Here is a 16359-nt window from a genome sequence, read left to right on the forward strand (position 1 = left end):
TGTTTATTTTTGGTAGAAAAAGCTGCCATTCATGCCGTATACATAATTTCTTGCTAAGGGTAAGGCCGGCGAGAGTCACATTGATCTTATTTGGTCATCATTGAGATTGGAAATTGGCGAACCACTTGTCTGAAATGGTGTAGGCAGGGGTGGGTTGCTGGGGATTTGCAGGGGTTCGGGAGAACCTCTAGCTAAGATTCTGTGCAATTCAGAGAACCTCCAAATCCCACTCCTGGCTGGCCACGCCCACCCCTTCCCATCTCTCCCCACTCTCCCAGGAGTCCCCATGCATCCCGTTTTGGATGCAGGTAAGTGCAGGGTGCTCACGGAGGCTCCGGGAGGGTGAAAAAACAGGCCTACCAGAAGTTCAGGATTCCGGCCTCCAGAGCCTGGGGAGGCCATTTGTAGGCTGTGATGGGTTTCAACTGGTTTACGGCGGTCCCCGCGGAGCGGTTGGTCGGTGAACCTGGAAGTAAGTAACTTCCGGGAACGCCGAAGGGCCCACCTGCCCGCCCACGCTCCTTACCAGTCTTTGAAAGCTTCTGCGCTTCCACGCAGGCGCATGGCACATACAGTGCCTGCGCGATTCTCCGCGAGCAGCTGGAGCTGCATGCGTGAACTGCGCGCGTGCACGAGGCCGCCGCCGCCATTGGAACGGGATGAGCAACCCACCACTGCTGTGATGAGTTGTCCCTTTCCGTTTTGCAGAATCCTACATGAAAGGGAGGGGGGGATCAATGAGAAAGCCCCACCCTCTGGGAACACTGGAATGCTTTCACAGTCTTGCACAGGATGCGTGCAGAAGAGGTTTCGGCTGCTCCTCAGATTGTGGAGAAGCGTGGGCGGATGTGTTGTGTGTTTGCTGATTTAGAGACGGTGTAAAGTAAATAACGGCATTGCAGAGTGATTTGTGTAAGGAATGGAAAGTTGGTGGCTGAATGCAGCAGAAATGAGATGGGGGTACCATAAAGCAAGAGTTCCCCAAAGTTTCCAGCTTTGCGGACTGGCGGGGGGGGGGGGGAGAAGAGGGGATGGCTCCACGCGAGTGGCAGAAGGAAGCAAGGAAGGAAAGAAAGAAACCATAGTGGCACAGAGGTTAGAATACAGTATTGCAGGCTAATTCTGCCAACTGTCAGCAGTTCGATCCTGACCGGCTCAGTGTTGACTCAGTCTTCCATCCCTCCAAGGTCAGTAAAATTAGGGCCCAGATTGTTAAGGGCAATACGCTGACTCTGTAAACCACTTAGAGAGCGCTGTAAAACACTGTAAAGCGATATATGTCTAAATACTATTGCTATGGTATAACACTGTCCCAAAGGTACATTCCCCCCCCAAAAGGGAACTAGGCTTTCTTAGATTTTTTTTCCTTTGAAAATATTTCACTTTTCAACCAAGAAAGACCAGTTGCCTTTTGGGGTGGATAAAAAAGCACCTTTGGGACAACCATGACCTGGATGATTTAAGAATTTCCATAGACATTTGTATAGCATCAGGGGTGGGTTCCTGCTGGCATCACTACAGCTTCGACATGTAAAAATGCACGCATGTGCATTTGCACCAGTGGTGGGTTACGACTGGTACGCTCCGGTACGGGCATACCGGTGCCTGCCGGTACCGTTCTGGTACGGTGCTCCGGAGAGCCTGCCCGCCCGCCCATGCTCCTTACCGGTGTTTGAGGTTTTGGGGGGTTTCTATGCACGCACACGAAGCGTATGGCACCTGCGCGATGATCCGCCAAGCAGCTGGAGCATTGCGGAGGTGTCGCAGAGGTGTTGCGGAGGCATCGCGGGCAGGAAGTACGCATGCGTGCTGGATGTGAATGAGCAGAATTCACAGTCAATTAATAAAAGGCGGTTTTGTCGGGACAAGGAGTTTGCTTCATGCTCTTGGGAAGCCTCGGTCAGAACAGTCTGTCTTGCTTGAAAATTAAGAAAAAGAGCCCACTTCTGTGATAGTTCACAGAACTTACTAAATATTCGCTTGCGAGTTTTGTTTTCTGAAGATGGATTTTTTCCCCCAGAAATCATAGCGTGCTGAAACCCAAACTCTAATTTATTGATTGATGATACCAGCTCAGCTCAGATATCTGCAGCTTCTTTGCCAGAAGGCACTTGAGATAATCATCAGGGTATACTGCTAAATCTTTCTGAAGTTTGTGTCAACAGAAATGGTATAAATGAGACCACAGAATTAGGTAAAGGTTCCCCTTGCACATATGTGCTAGTCGTTCCCGAGTCTAGGGAGCGGTGCTCATAATCTGTTTCAAAGCCAAAGAGCCAGCGCTGTCCGAAGTCATCTCCGTAGTCATGCGGCTGGCATGACTAAACGCCGAAGGAGCACAGAACGCTGTTACCTTCCCACCAAAGGTGGTTCCTATTTTTCTACTTGCATTTTTACATGCTTTCCAACTGCTAGGTTGGCAGAAGCTGGGACAAGTAACGGGAGCTCACTCGTTTACGTTAGGGATTCGAACCGCCGAACTGCCATCCTTTCTGATCGACAAGCTCAGCATCTTAGCCACTGAGCCACTGCGTTCCTTCAGAATTAGTGCAACTTTAATTAACTATGTTTTTTTTTAAAAAAAAAAAACAGAAATGAATTTAGTAAAGTTTGGCATCTGTATTCAGGCAACCCTTCTCCGGGTTCCATCTGCCAGCCAATGCCAGCTGGTGACCCCCCTGGGGGAGAGCCTTCTCTGTTGCTGCTCCGGCCCCCTGGAACGAGCTCCCTGTGGAGATCCGTACCCTTACTACCCTCCCGGCCTTCCGTAAAGCTACTAAGTCCTGGCTGTTCTGGCAGGCTGGGGGCTGTTAAAGCACCCAGCCCCATCTAAATTGTGACTGTTGTGGATTTTAAAATTGTTGTATTGTCTTATTTATTCCCTCCCCTGTTTATTGTTAGCCGCCCGGAGTCCTTCAGGAGTGGGTGGCATACAAAACCAATACACCTAACCTAACCTAACCTAAATGAACCACATTATTTTTAATGGCTTAGACATTTTTAAGCAAATGACCAGCCAAGATCTTGAATATATATTTTTTGCTTGCTGAAAATCCCCAAGAGGAAGCAGGTATTTAAATAAAAGGCTGAGCTTGCATGAAGTTACTGCTGAAAACGGTATGCTTGAAATATTTCTAGCTGATGGCAGGCTTTTTTTCTGATTGGAGATGGCCCCTGGGATAATTTGGGCCAGGATCAGATAGAGCTTTGAAGGTTAAAGCTTTCATAGTTTGACATAATGCTTTCCTGATAAAAATGATCCTGGGCTATTGTGTGACAACTTGATGTAGCGTGTGTGTCCAACTGGAATTTTTCTAGACATGATCTGGGTCTCTGTCCTTCAAGCAGGCATAGATGAGGGGGGTCTATGCCAACTTGCCACAGCAAACTTGCTGCGGCCAATTTATTAGGGGGCAATTTATCCTGGCCAACTTGTCACGGGACAACTCACTTAGGACAAGAATTACCCTAATATCAAAGAAATAGTGGAATGGAGTGGAGTAGAGTAGAATAAGAAATAGAGTAGAGTAGAGTAGGGTAGGGTAGGGTAGGGTAGGGTAGGGTAGGGTAGGGTAGGGTAGGGTAGGGTAGGGTAGAGTAGAGTAGAGTAGAATATATAGAATAGAGTAGAGAAGCTTTATTGGCTATGTGTGATTGGAAATGAGTAGAGTAGAGTAGCTTTATTGGCTGCTTGTGATTGGAAATGGAGTGGAGTGGAGTGGAGTGGAGTGGAGTAGAGTAGAATAGAATAGAATAGAATAGAATAGAATAGAATAGAATAGAATAGAATAGAATAGAATAGAATAGAATGGAGGATGCCAAAGGAGGGACATAAAGAACAGTTGCTGGAACTGGGTATGTCTAATCTGATGAAAAGAAGGACTAGGGGAGACAAGATAGCGGTGTTCCAATATCTCAGGGGTTGCCACAAAGAAGAGGGAGTCAAACTATTCTCCAAGGCACCTGAGGGCAGGACAAGAAGCAATGGGTGGAGACTAAGCAAGGAGAGAAGCAACTGGAACTAAGGAGAAATTTCCTGACAGTCAGAACAATTAATCAGTGGAACAACTTGCTTCCAGAGGTTGTGGATTCTCTAACACTGGAAGTTTTAAAGAAGAGATTGAACAACCACTTGCCTGAAATGGTATAGGGTTTCCTGCAAGAACAAGGGATTGGACTAGAAGACCTCCAAGGTCCTTTCCAACTCTGTTATTCTATTCTATTCTGCTCTGCTGTATTCTATTTCTGAATCCTATCAATTTCAAGTGAAACTGACTAGAAGTTCCAAGGTTAGGATTCGAATTGACTAGTAAAGCCAAGGGAGGAAAAAATCCAGAGGGCACCTTCTATGCTGATTTAAAAAGCAAGCTGGCTACTTTTTCTTCTTGCATTCTCAAGTTTAGTCAATTTTCTCCTGCACTCAGCAGGATCCCCAAAGGGAGCGGAACAGTTTCACAATGCCACACGCAGAGAGAAAAGGGAAGTGTCGTCCATGAAGAGCCTTGAAGATGTGCAGGGCTTTGCGTGGGGGATAAGCCTGTGGGCCCAACTCCAGAGCTTCTATGGGGAACAGGAAGTGTGGTGTGTACTATGCACGAAACTGCATCGTATGGATAATTAGTGGCAGCTCAGCTTTTGCTCCCCCTGCGATCTGCCTGCACACACAACTCATATTTGGGGCTGGTCCTTTGCAAATGGGAGTTGTGAGAGGTCTCAAACAGTCCTAAGATATGAATGGGGGCCGTAGCATAAAATTGACAGTCGTAAAGTACAGTTTGGACAAGTGGTGGCTGAGCTAGAAGTTGTACCCTCCCAATGCTCATCAGCAGTGAAGATGTAGGACAGGGGTCCCCAATCCCCAGTCTGTGGACTGGCATTGGTCCGCGGCATGCCAACAATGGGACCACACAAACAAGGGAAGCCCCATCCGTGGGATGCAGGCAGCACATGAAACTACACCCCCTCCTGTCCATGGAAAAACCTCTCTCCATGGAACCAGTCCCTGGTGCCCAAAATGTTGGGAAACGCTGATGTACGAGATGACCAGGCTTGGGTTCAAGTGTCTTGATCATTCTTGAGTCCCTTCCTGCCCATAAGAGATCTATAGTAAGTCCAAGCCACCTTGAATTCCATTGAGCCTTATCCCCTGCCAAATTGCTTTGACGGTTAGTAGTACAGATTCTTGTACAGAATGTTAGCGGGCAATAAACCTGGAGACTTGGCTCTTGATTTCCTGTGCTTGACAGGAAGGAAGTGGCATGGAGGGCGACAGGGTTTCCAGCCCAGAAGTTCAAGTAAGAGTAACGAGCTATTGCAAGACTCCCAAATTTATTGATGGGAGAGAAGAATTCATAGACATACGGGAAAATGTGGATCTTCCAACAGAAGAGAATATAGACACCATTCACAAGTCCCACCAACTTCAATTAAAGTTCAGAAACGGACCCTTTTGTCACTGAAGTTTTTGCTCCTTGAAATTCAGATTTAGCATCTGGCCAAGATGGGACTTTTCAAGAAATAGCATTTCCTTTGTGCATTCAAAAGAAGCCTTCTGAGCATCCCATCCTACCCCCCTCAACACCCACAGAGGCATCCAAGAGGTCTCAGCCAACCACTGGCTGAAGAGACCCTCCTGTCTGTCCAGATGTGGGTTGTTTTCTCTCTTGGGCAGGAACTGTGCTGAAATCCCTCCGACCACAGTTGCCTAAGCTGTGGTTGTGCAGTGAGCCTCAACAGCATTTGTAGGGAGACTTCTGGGAACCGACAACAACTCATTTACTGCTCCTGCTCCTCCCTCCTCTGATTTGGGCAGTTTCTTCCCACACGTTGTCTTTGAGGAGGTGAAGCTTCAAAGCAGTGGTGAAATTCATTTTTTTTTACTACCAGTTCTGTGGACGTGGCTTGGTGGGTGTGGGGTGGTGGGTGTGGCAGGGGAACGATACTGCAAAATCTCCATTCCCACCCCACTCTGGAGCCAGCCAGAGGTGGCATTTGCTGGTTCTCGGAACTTCTCAAAATTTCCGCTACCAGTTGTCCAAACTACTCAAAATTTCCGTTACTGGTTCTCCAAACTACTCAAAATTCCCACTACCGGTTCTCCAAACTACTCAAAATTTCCGCTACCGGTTCTCCAAACTACTCAAAATTTCCGCTACCGGTTCTCCAAACTACTCAAAATTTCCGCTACTGATTCTCCAGAACCTGTCAGAATCTACTGGATTTCACCCCCACTTCAAAGCATGTTTGCAGGCAGGGAAAGAACCTTTCTCAAAATTTAGTTAGCTCTTTTTTCCTCTTTTTTTTCTGATCTTCAAACCCCCCCCGCTCTTCACCACCTACTGAAAAATGTCAAAGAGAAGTTTGATTAATGACTCCTCCTCTTCTTCCTCCACAATTATTGTTGAATACATTTTACCGAGTCTGCAGTCCTTGCCTTTTGCTTTTCGTGGGTTGGTGGGGTTTTTTAAAAACTTTGTTGCTTTTATATTTCACGGAGTGCTCCCTGCAACTGTCAGATTTTTCCAAGCATCGGCCTTCTGTGCCAGGCTGAATTTTCTTTCTTTTTCCCAGATTCAACCCAGAATAGCAACAGCAAAGCTTTCAGACGAAATTTAAAAGACAAAACTGAACAAAAACAGAGCTCAACGCTTAAAGAGAGAGAGCCATATTTCTTTTCTCTGGAAGCTGAATCTTTTTTTTAAAAAAGCCAGACAAACTTTTGTAGTTTCCTGAAGCTCTAAAAAATGTATTTGACAAAAAAAACAGAGCCAAAGACATTACCAAACCTTAAAGAAAAACTAGAAGTTTTCTCAGGCCCTCTTCCTCAAGATGTCTGCTGCAATCCACATGAGCCTATTAGCTGTGCTGTGAAAGATCTTTGCAATGCTCACTTCTACAATTTAAGAGATTTAATATTCAGGTAAAACCCCAGGCTTTCCAAATGCCTTAAGATACATTTTAATGTATGCCGATTAGCGTACAAGAAAGTTATTTTAAGTCTAAGTTAAATCTGTTTCTTGCTCTGACAGAATAACAGAACAACAATGTTGGAAGGGAGTGTTGGAAGAAATGCCCTTCTGGGTTCAGTTCCAAGTGGGGAGAAAGACACCGGAAACAATGGCGGCTGTTTGGAAAGATGGTTTTAATGGTTGACAGGATCACGTGCCTTGAAGATGTTGGGTGAAGAAAAGAAAAGGGAAGAGATGCGGAGAGTTCCTGAGCTTTATACCCTCTCTGGGCTTTTGAATTTGAGCTTGTATTCTGATTGGTTGTCAGACTCCCATGGGGCGATGCAGGGGCAACTCTGTAGGCTGTCCTGAGTCCTAAGCTTGGTTGAGCCTTGCTGGGTGATGTAATCTTCCCAGGTGCCATGTGGTGAGATGGGTAGAGGGCTAATCCTACCTTTGTTGGATTTTAGGTGAGGGCATTTGCCTATGAATAGACCTAGCTATCTCTTTATCTCTTAAGTGTGGACAGCTGCTGTGGGCTATTGAGGATGGTGGGGGCTATTAAGAGTGAGTCTGTTTCCCGCCTGAAAACATGTTTCTCCATTTCTCACCCAGAGAAATACAATATTCTGCCTTTTTAATATTTCCTGGAATATTTCATTCTTCTAGCAGAGGGGTGGGTGCTAACTTCCTACAGGATGTAGGAGGCCTTCAAGTCCAACTTTCTGCTCAGGCATGAAACTCTATACCATTTCAAACGAATGATTGTCCAATCATTATTGGCTTAATTTGGCTTAAATTTTTATAATCCCCAGCCAGTAAACCAGTAAACCAGAAGAGATGGATCCAACAGCCCTTGCATATATCATTTGCTCACAGCCATTCAGGGCATCCAGGAGACAATAGGGTGAATGACTTGAGTCTCCCACATAGAGGGGGGACTTATTCAAAACATAATTTGTCACTTGACATGGTCAGAGGGATCAGCAGTTTTCATTCCCAGAAACCAAACTAGTTATTTCAGACAGCAATCTGGTTGTTGATCTCAATGCACAAAAGCAGAAATCAGAGGTAAGGAGCGTCAGGTGATTGTCCTGGCCCTGAGTTCTTCTGATCTTCAAAAGGGTTGGCTCATTTGGTCCTTTCTAGCAGGTACTGCTCCGATTGGGGTTGTAAAACCAGAGATGAAGGCTGGAGAGCAGTAATGAGCCAACGGTTTCATTGTCTCTCTGCTGCCACCTGGTGTCTCTCTGCACTGTGGCAGTCCTGATCTGATAATGGGGAAATTCTCTCATAGATTTGATTCGAAGAAGACCCCAAGAGACAACCTCTACTGTGTCTCCGCTCGGTCTCAAATTTTTCCCCATGCCTATTGTTTTGAGCCAAAGATATTTCTCACCAGGATTTTGCAATCGGAAGTGGCTGCACTAACAGGAAGTTGAGCCACGGCTTCTGTTTCTGCATCTGTTTCCAGTGAAAGGGTGATTATAAATTGTGCAGACTGAAATTCTCAGTAACTTTCTTCCTTTTTTTTTTAATACCAAGAATGCAAAATCTCCATGCTGATGGACTTCTTGATGATGGCTGAGTGGTCATCAGGGGTTTATCAGCCCAGAACTGGTAGCCCCTCTGACATCAGAAGAGACTGTCTTCTGATTAGCACTGTGGTTTTTGAGCCTTAAAAACCAATCATATTCCTTTCATTATGACCATTTTTAGGTTAGATTGTCCAGTTGCCAAGGGCCTCTACCTAATGGAAAGTTAGTTTGAGCTATAAAAGTAAGAACTAAAGGCTGGGAGATGTTCAATAAAAATTTAGTTCTAATCAAACTGTCCATGACTTAATAAAGAAGATGACTGCATGTATCCCTACAACAAAATTAACATGACTAAACCTTCCAAGACCAATTCTGATGAACATTATACCTGCTGATGGGAACAATAGGTAAAGCTTCCCCTCGCACATATGTGCTAGTCATTTCTGACTGTAGGAGGTGGTGCTCATCTCCGTTTCAAATCCGAAGAGCCAGCGCTATCCGAAGACGTCTCCGTGGTCATGTGGCTGGCATGACTAAATGCCGAAGGTGCATGGAACGCTGTTAACCTTCCCACCAAAGGTGGTCCCTATTTTTCTACTTGCATTCTTACATGCTTTCGAACTGCTAGGTTGGCTGGGACAAGTAACGGGAGCTCACTCTGTTACACAGCACTAGGGATTCGAACCGCCAAACTGCTGACCTTTCTGATCGACAAGCTCAGCGTCTCAGCCACTGAGCCACTGCATCCCAATAGGAACAATACTCAGCAACTAATACCAAACTTGGGGTGGGGAGGTAAAGAGTTATTCTCCCAAAACATCTCGAGGGCTTCAATTTGAGAATGGCTTGATTCAATCCACTTTCCAACACTCAAGGATATTTTTTGGGCTGGGGTTCTTTGCTCCAGTTGGAATAAGCTATAAGAAGGAACCCCAGGGAATGTTTCTCAAGCTTAGTTAGTGCTGAGGCTGCAGCAATATGAGGCTCCCTCTATGCAGAAAAAATAAGTTCAATATACAATAAAAGCTCCCCTCTTATGATCCTATAATCCAGGGGTCAAATTCAGCAGGTTCTGACAGGTTCTGGAGAACCAGTAGTACATGCCACCTGTGGCTGACCCCAGAGTGGGGTGGGAATGGGGATTTTGCAGTATCCTTCCCCTGCCACGCCCACCAAGCCACGCCCACAGAACCTTCCCCCAGGAGTGGGGAGGAAATATCCTTCCCCTGGAGTGGGGTGGGAATGGGGATTTTGCAGTATCCTTCCCCTGCCATGCCCACCAAGCCACGCCCACAGAACCTTCCCCCAGGAGTGGGGAGGAAATATCCTTCCCCTGGAGTGGGGAGGGAATGGGGATTTTGCAGTATCCTTCCCCTGCCACGCCCACCAAGCCACGCCCACAGAACCTTCCCCTAGGAGTGGGGAGGAAATATCCTTCCCCTGGAGTGGGGAGGGAATGGGGATTTTGTAGTATCCTTTCCCTGCCACGCCCACCAAGCCACGCCCACAGAACCTTCCCCCAGGAGTGGGGAGGAAATATCCTTCCCCTGGAGTGGGGAGGGAATGGGGCTTTTGCAGTATCCTTCCCCTGCCACGCCCACCAAGCCACGCCCACAGAACCTTCCCCCAGGAGTGGGAAGGAAATATCCTTCCCCTGGAGTGGGGAGGGAATGGGGATTTTGCAGTATCCTTCCCCTGCCACGCCCACCAAGCCACGCCCACAGAACCTTCCCCTAGGAGTGGGGAGGAAATATCCTTCCCCTGGAGTGGGGAGGGAATGGGGATTTTGTAGTATCCTTTCCCTGCCACGCCCACCAAGCCACGCCCACAGAACCTTCCCCAGGAGTGGGGAGGAAATATCCTTCCCCTGGAGTGGGGAGGGAATGGGGCTTTTGCAGTATCCTTCCCCTGCCACGCCCACCAAGCCACGCCCACAGAACCTTCCCCTAGGAGTGGGGAGGAAATATCCTTCCCCTGGAGTGGGGAGGGAATGGGGATTTTGTAGTATCCTTTCCCTGCCACGCCCACCAAGCCACGCCCACAGAACCTTCCCCCAGGAGTGGGGAGGAAATATCCTTCCCCTGGAGTGGGGAGGGAATGGGGCTTTTGCAGTATCCTTCCCCTGCCACGCCCACCAAGCCACGCCCACAGAACCTTCCCCCAGGAGTGGGAAGGAAATATCCTTCCCCTGGAGTGGGGAGGGAATGGGGATTTTGCAGTATCCTTCCCCTGCCACGCCCACCAAGCCACGCCCACAGAACCTTCCCCTAGGAGTGGGGAGGAAATATCCTTCCCCTGGAGTGGGGAGGGAATGGGGATTTTGCAGTATCCTTCCCCTGCCACGCCCACCAAGCCACGCCCACAGAACCTTCCCCCAGGAGTGGGGAGGAAATATCCTTCCCCTGGAGTGGGGAGGGAATGGGGCTTTTGCAGTATCCTTCCCCTGCCACGCCCACCAAGCCACGCCCACAGAACCTTCCCCCAGGAGTGGGAAGGAAATATCCTTCCCCTGGAGTGGGGAGGGAATGGGGATTTTGCAGTATCCTTCCCCTGCCACGCCCACCAAGCCACGCCCACAGAACCTTCCCCTAGGAGTGGGGAGGAAATATCCTTCCCCTGGAGTGGGGAGGGAATGGGGATTTTGCAGTATCCTTCCCCTGCCACGCCCACCAAGCCACGCCCACAGAACCTTCCCCCAGGAGTGGGGAGGAAATATCCTTCCCCTGGAGTGGGGAGGGAATGGGGATTTTGTAGTATCCTTCCCCTGCCACACCCACCAAGCCACACCCACAGAACCGGTAGTAAAAAAATTGAATTTCACCATTGCTATAATCCCTTAATTCAGGATAGTGTTGGGACAACAGAATAGAGTTGAGCATTTACTGGCCGGATGCCCTTCCTGATGCCATGTGGAGTTCACAGCAGATATTTTTTTTCTTTGCATCCTAGGAGAGAGAAACATCTGCCACTACCTAGGATTGAAATCTCAACCTTCTGAGTGGGAGGTGAGCATTCTCACCATTAGGCCACCATGCCACTCAAATCCAATATACAATCCACTGCATTAAACTGCACATAGAAACATAAGAACATTATAAATAGAGAATGTTACAGTCCAAACTTTGCAACCTAATTCCCTGACTAATTGGTACCTCTTGGATCTCATTCCTGTGCTTTTCCATCTGGCTTTTTGGAGAACAGGTGGTGTGATGCTGTAATGGAAGCTTCACCTCCAGGGACGTCCTGAAAGAACAGTCTTCAGACTGGATTAACATTATTGCTAATCACATCATGGGTCATGGAGAAGCTGAGAATGTCTTCCAGGTGGCATCCAAAGTTCTCGAGTTCTTGAGAAGCCCTTGCTGGAATGAAAGGCGAGGGAGAAAGAGCTTTACTTTTTCGCCATCATGGTCTCTGGGGGATACTTTTAGAATTGCCCTTCAAGAAAACAGCAACTGTGTATATGTAGCATTTGGTTCCTACCCACCCATCTGCCTTTCAAAAGAATAAATATTTTTACTCACAGCGCCATGGTGAGATTTTACCTTCTGTATTCATAAAAGAGGGTACTTTCATTACATTTTTAAAATTTGGATGAAAGTATATTCTGCTGTTCTAACACAGTGGCATTAGTAAAAAGGTAAAGGCTCCCCTCGCACATATGTGCTAGTCGTTCCTGACTCCAGGGGGCGGTGCTCATCTCCATTTCAAAGCTGAAGAGCCAGTGCTGTGCGAAGATGTCTCCATGGTCATGTGGCCAGCATGATTAAACGCCGGAGGCGTTTACCACCCACCAAAGGCGTTTACCTTCCCACCAAAAGTGGTTCCTATTTTTCTACTTGCATTTTTATGTGCTTTTGAACTGCTACATTGGCAGAAGCTGGGAAAAGTAACTGGAGCTCACTCCATTACATGGTGCTAGGGATTCAAACTGCTGAACGTCCGACCTTTCTGATTGAAAAGCTCAGCATCTTAGCCATTGAACCACTGCATCCCTTGTAGCGTTAGTAAAGGTGTCTTAAATTAGTTTACTCTGCAGGAGACAATGCAAGACAATGCCTTCCTCTCTTGCGGGTTCCCAGGCAGTGCAAAGCACTTGAAATTCAACTCATGATACATAGATCAGGGCCAGAGGTGACATTCAGCAGGTTCTGACCAGTTCGGGAGAACCAGTAGCAGAAATTTTGAGTAGTCTGGAGAACCGGTAAATACCACCTCTGGATGGCTACGCCCCCATCTATTCTCTGCCTCCCAAGTCCCAGTTGATCAGGAAGAAATGGGGATTTTGCAGTAACCTTCCCCTGGAGTGGGGAGTGAATGGAGATTTGCAGTAACCTTCCCCTGGAGTGAGGAGGGAATGGAGATTTTGCAGTAACCTTCTCCTGGAGTGGGAAGGGAATGGAGATTTTGCAGTATCCTTCCCCTGGAGTGAGGAGGGAATGGAGATTTTGCAGTATCCTTCCCCTGGAGTGAGGAGGGAATGGAGATTTTGCATAACCTTCTCTTCTCACACCCACCAAGCCACGCCTACCAAACCACACCCACAGAACTGGTAGTAAATTTTTTTGAATCCCAGCACTGATCAGGTCTCATTATGGAACCTGAAGGAAGAAACTTCTTAGGCCAAGAGCAGAGACTGAAAAGCCCATATCAGCTTTCCTAACTGTAGCCTTCTTATTAAGATGATGTAGGAGATGGTTTGGGGCACAGTGGCCTAGTGGTTAAGATGCTGAACTTGAGTGTTCAAGACCCAAGTACTGAGAGATGGGATGAGCTCCTGGTTTTGGCTCAGCTCCTGCCAACCTTGCTGCTCAAAAACATGCAAATGCGAGTAGATAAATAGGTACCACCTATTGATTTATAGGCACCACGCTGGGAAGGTAACAGAACATGCACCTTGACATATAGTCATGCTTCCATATGACCATGGAAGGATCTTTGGACAACACTGGCTCCCTTCATTAGGAAACAGAGATGAGGACCAGCCTTTAGAGTCTTTGGGATGGATGGTTGCCTTGACTCGTAGCAAATTCCTGTCCTTCTGTTTCATCCCTGCTTCTGCTTGGCCCTTTTGGACTGTAAGGCAGACTGTAAGACTGTAAATCAGAAATCCAAAGGCTTGTTACCATTTGTGCCAAGGGAATCACTTGTCATTTATCCCCAAACATTGATGCCACTCAAAGGAATCACTAGGACAGAATCTGGAGATTGCTCCCACCCTTAAATCTAAAATAGCAATGTCATTCAACTTAGGGACAAACTTTTTTTTTTCATCTGTCAACATTGAGTTACTCTTAAAATGTGATAAGTTTATTTCTGCAGAACATATGTTTCACTGAGCTCAGAAATAATTGCTATCCTGAATTCATTTATCTATGACATTTGTGTTCCAGTCACTCTTAAATAATGACTTGTTGGAACCTAAACAGTGGAATCTTATCCCCTAAAATTAGTAGTGTCCGTTTCCTAGTCCTCTTGTCACTCACCTCCAGGAGCCAAAGGAGGAGACAAATTCTGAATTTGTCTTGGGAGGTGCAGCTAAGCCTCACTTGTCTTTGTAGAGTTGGTTTTCTCCAAGCTGAGTAATGGAGATCCTGGCAGGAATCCAGTGGTGGAATTCACATTTTTTACTACCGGTTCTGTGGGCATGGTTTGACTTGGGGGGGGCATGGCTTGGCGGGTGTGGCTTGGCAGGTGTGACAGGGGAAGGATACTGCAAAATCCCCATTCCTTCCCCACTGGGGAAGGATATACTGCAACATCTTCATTTCCACTACACTCCAGGGGAAGGATACTGCAAAATCCCCATTCCCTCCCCACTCCACTAACCTGCTTTCCAGCTTCATTCTCCTATGCAGGGCAACAGAAGAAGATCCAGCCGATCAGCTGGGACTCAGGAGGTAGCGAACAGATGGAGACAGAGCCAGCCAGAGGTGATATTTGCCGGTTCTCCAAACTACTCAAATTTCTACTACTGGTTCGCCAGAACCAGCCAGAACTGGCTGAATACCACCTCTGCAGAAACCCCTTATCCAAAACTGGGAAATCAGGCAGAAACACCAGCCCAATCAAGCACAAGCTGTCCATATCTTTTCTTTAAAGTTTTATTAATTTTCTACTGGTTACATTTTGTTAGTGCTTAACAGAGGTGGGTTCCTACCAGTTCTCACCAGTTCGGTAGAACCGGTTCGTCAAATCTACCGAACCAGTTAGAAGAGGTTCCACCAGAAAGCAGGCCACACCTACAGAAGGGGTTCCAAAAAATTTTGAAACCCACCACTGACACACACACACACACACACACACACACACACACACACACACACACACACAGACTCGCACAGAGAGAAAGAGAAAGAGAAAGAAAGGAAGAAAGAAAAAAAGAAAAAAGAAAAAAGAAAGAAAAAGTGTGAGAGAGATGAAAGAAAAAAAGGAAAAAGGGATACAGAGAAACAAAAGGAAGGAAAGAGAGAGAGAGAGAAAACACATGGCTGGCAGGCCACTCCCACAAAGGAGGCCACACCCACAGAGTAGGTTCGAAAATTTTTTGAAACCCACCACTGGTGCTTAATAAACATCATATTGTCTGGGTTATTTTATTTGCTTAACAGATTGGTGCACCTCATTTGTTTTCCTCCCCAGCAGTAATGTGGAAGGTAAATTTTCTCCAAACTGCACCTGTGCACTTAGACGAACCGGTTGTTAAACCAGTAGGATCCAGGGATGGAATCCAGCAGGTTCTGGCAGGTTCTGGAGAACTGGTAGTGGAAATGTTTAGTAGTTCAGAGAACCGGCAAATACCACCTCTGGCTGGCCCCAGAATGGGGTGGGAATGGGGATTTTGCAGTATCCTTCCCCAGAGTGGGATGGGAATGGAGATTTTGCAGTATCCTTCCCTTGCCATGCCCACCAATCCATGCCCATCAAGCCACACCACACCCACCAAGCCATGCCTACAGAACTGGTAGTAAAAAAAAAATCAATTTCATCACTGATAGGATCCCACCATTGTCTCCACCCCTTTTTTTCCAACCACCGGTAGAATAAGTCCCATGATTGACAATATTCTGTATCTTCTTTCTGTTTAATCTTCAATAGAAGTCTGTCCATCTGGTTTTCTCCAAGCTGAGTAATCGAGATCCTGGCAGGAACCCCTTATCCAAAACTGGGAAGTCGGGACAGAAGTACCAGCCCAGGCAAGCACAAGCTGACCGTATCTTGAAGCTTCCCCTTCACTCTGTGGTTTCGTTGTGCTAAGCTGCTGTGTAGCGAATTATGGAATTGTTGGTTCTGAGTCTTCACTTTAGATAAGTTGACCTTTTCAGCAACCTGACCTTCTACAGTTGACTTGAAGGAAATGCCAGAGATCATTGGGGAATTTACTTCCATGTCTTCTGTTTAAGGTGAACGCAAGGGGCCAGGAAAACTAGTCAGCCTGATTAATGTCTACAGCCAGTTCCCATTTTAAAGTTAGGATCATTATGTGACACTGTTTGTTTAATCAAGATAAATTGATATCCTTTTTGCATGAAGCAGATAAATTTAGAAATGAGTGCACGCTAAATAACCAAACACAGATTGATTATAGATAGTTGATAGTCCCTTTGTTTAAATGCTTTAAAACATCAGGGCTTATTAAATCCCAAATATTCTTGTCCTTAAATGCACCGATGTAGGGATAACAAAGCGTTTACTCAGATTCTTGCTTGTTCTCTATTTTCTTTTCCTTCTAGTTTTTCTTACTGCAGAATTTGTGTGCCTACACGACACCGATATGCTATTCATCACAGCATTGCCGCAATGAAGATGTCTTTGGTGTAGGAGAGTCTGCTGATCCCCAACCTCGCAATTCCCCCAAATAGTTCTGGATAATT

This window comes from Thamnophis elegans, chromosome 11 (genome assembly GCF_009769535.1).
Source record: "Thamnophis elegans isolate rThaEle1 chromosome 11, rThaEle1.pri, whole genome shotgun sequence".
NCBI classification, from domain to species: domain Eukaryota; kingdom Metazoa; phylum Chordata; class Lepidosauria; order Squamata; family Colubridae; genus Thamnophis; species Thamnophis elegans.